Genomic DNA, 2745 nt, shown 5'->3' on the forward strand with positions numbered 1-2745 from the left:
ATACCCTAGCAGATCTATTTAAGCAAATGGAACAGCAAACCCAACTGGTTGCCACTCAAAGTGATGAGATTCCTTCATTGAAGACCCAGTTATTCGAGGCTCAGTCACAGGTTACTAACCTTTCAACAGAGAAGGAGAGGATGTCCAACGAAGCGAAAGAATTCCAAGTTCTTTTAGATGACAAGCTTTCAGCTTTACAGATGGCTAATGACACAGTGGCCAACCAAGCCTCCCAAATCCAGCAGTTGCAAGATCAGCTTGCAAAGTCCCGCTCTGTTCCTCCAAGCCCTCCTGTTCCATTAATTCCTTCTCTTTCACAGCAGGATTTGGCTGCCCTACAGAGACAGGCTACTTTGTGCCCTCTCTTCCAAGACAAAGTGGAAAGATTGCAGTCTCGAATGGACTTGTTATGGTCTACCTTTGAACAATTTCAGGACTTTGTCCTACCAGACCATTCTTTCTTTGTCCACTACCACTTGCAGAAGTTGGTCTTCTATATGAAGCTTTCCACGATGGATTTACCTTTTCCAGAGGATGGCTGGAGTGGGGCTTGGTCTGTTGAGTTGTTGACAGAGGTAGTTAGAATGCTCTTTGAAGATTCTGTCACGCCAGACACCATGTTGATGTCATACATGTATCTTCGAGGAGATTTGTTAATTCCAGATGAGGTAGATATGGCATGGTATGTGGGGGATGTGGTCTTACAGGCTGTTCTATATGTCAATCATTTGGAGTTGCGCATAGCTGATATGTTTCAGAGTTATTCCTCCAAAGTAGCTGATTGTCAGGATAATTCGTGGCATTCCATGATTGATTTGGTGGTCCTCAATCAAAGACAAAACACAGCTCCTACCTTTGTACAGAGTACTAACCAACTGAGGATGGATCTCTTAACCTATCTTTCCAAACATAATCCGTTTGATGCTACTTTCTTTGATGCCTATCATAGACGATCTCTTTTAGGACCTTCTGTTCCTACCCTCCTCTATTACCAACAATTGGCTCACCGCTATGCTATATATATTTCCCTTTGTCAAACTAATTCCACAATTATTTTACCCCTTCTTTTCCAACCTTCCAATTTCCCTCAAATTCCTATTTTCACTTACTATTCCTTTATTGAGGATAGGATATTTTCCCCTTCTCCACCCTGTCCTTCACCCCTCATTAATGTACCCTCCACATTTCCTATTTATCAGTTAACACCTTTCCTTAGTGATTCCTTACAAATTTCTGCCACTCCTTCTTTAACCTTTTCTTCCTTTTATGATTTTTCCTATCCTTCCCTACATCCACTTTCCCTTATTCCGTTACCCTCTCCTAACACTTCCATATCTCAACCACCTCAGTTGGTTAGTGACTGTGATGGTTTTGATACTCAGATTTCCAGAAGAAGGGGATGGAGTTCAGATGATTGCCTTACAGGACCGCAGATTAATTGGCCAGTAATTCCAGGAGAATGGACAGCTTCAAGTCAAGCTTATCAAAACTATGTTCATTTTGCCCAACAATATTCACAGTCTGCAGATCCCTCAGTGAGATTAACTGCTCACTTTGCTTGGTATCTGGCGTATATGCATAGGCACTCTCATACTGATTCAAATCCTATTCCAAAGTTGTGCATGAATGTCAATGTTAGCATTGATTCCCAGCAGCTGGAGATACTGTATTTTCATGCCCTCTGTTTACCTAGCAGATACTTAGTACTGTTGGAAAGGATGTGCTGTCTCCAATTTTTCCAAAATCCTCCTAAAAAATTTGTAGATGAATCCTTATCTATGGATCGATTCCGACAACATCAATCTTTTAAAAGGGATCATCTTCATTGATGCCTTTCCAATGTATGGTGGAAGCTTTTTAATGAACAACTCTCTTTTTGAAGGAGTCATTCAGATGGTTGTGTTGTGTATTAGTGTTTGTGTTGTGAGTTCATTTATGTCAAACGAACGTGGTGGTTTCCTATTGGATTTTGTGTATGAGCTATGTTTTGGAGATTTGTCGAGATGGGGTCGTGGTTGGAGAGTTGAAGCTGATGATGATGAAGAAGAAGCAAACTCTTATATCCTTTACAAATTTGTGCTGATTTTTAGTTTGATAAGAGGTGTTAATGTATAAAAGGTTTTCCTTTCTTTGTATTTTTATATCAGAAACAGGTTATAAGATGGGGTCGTGGTGGATGGATTCTTTTTGAAAAGATATTGAAGATCAAAGTTGAGCTTTTCCCTGAACTTGTATTCCCTTTTTCCTGGGTCGCGAGGACGCTTCCTTATTAAGTGTGGGGATATGTTGAGTGTTGAAATGACTTGTTTTTTCGCTGATTTTTGTTGTTTTTGAGAGCTGAATGGTTGATTTTATGGGATGATTGGTTGATTTAGAAGTGGTTTGAGAATGTTTTGGATGGTAATGATTGTGTTTTGGAAGATCATGATGTTTGTTGATGGTTCTGATAGGTTTTGAATGGTTCTGTATACCTTCTATTTTGTTCTGTTTTGGTATGTTTTGTTCTGATTGTCTTCTGTGAAGAGGAATGAAGTATTGATTGATGAAGAATGAGATATTTTGAAAGCTTTTTGAATGGTTTGTGAGAGTTTTGAATAGTTTGAGAATGAGTTATGAGGTTTTGATGACCTTCTGTAACCTTCTGTAGGTCTTCTATAGAGCTTCTGCTTCTGTTCTGTTTCTGTTCTGTTCTGTACTGTAGCTGTTCTGGTACTGTTCTGTATGCTTCTGTAAGTGTTCTGTGGA

The 2745-nt window shown here is 39.6% G+C and overlaps 1 non-coding gene across 1 annotated transcript; it reads left to right on the forward strand.

Moving 5' to 3' along the window:
* The first annotated feature begins 2164 nt into the window (after positions 1-2164).
* On the forward strand, positions 2165-2232 carry LOC148040693 (small nucleolar RNA SNORD36). Its single transcript, XR_015688717.1, has one exon. It is a non-coding gene; the product is annotated as a small nucleolar RNA SNORD36 (small nucleolar RNA).
* The last annotated feature ends 513 nt before the right edge of the window (positions 2233-2745 follow it).

The sequence above is a fragment of the Lygodium microphyllum genome, chromosome 2, assembly GCF_053477565.2.
Source record: "Lygodium microphyllum isolate KBCC chromosome 2, Lygodium_microphyllum_v1.1.10, whole genome shotgun sequence".
Lineage (NCBI taxonomy): Eukaryota > Viridiplantae > Streptophyta > Polypodiopsida > Schizaeales > Lygodiaceae > Lygodium > Lygodium microphyllum.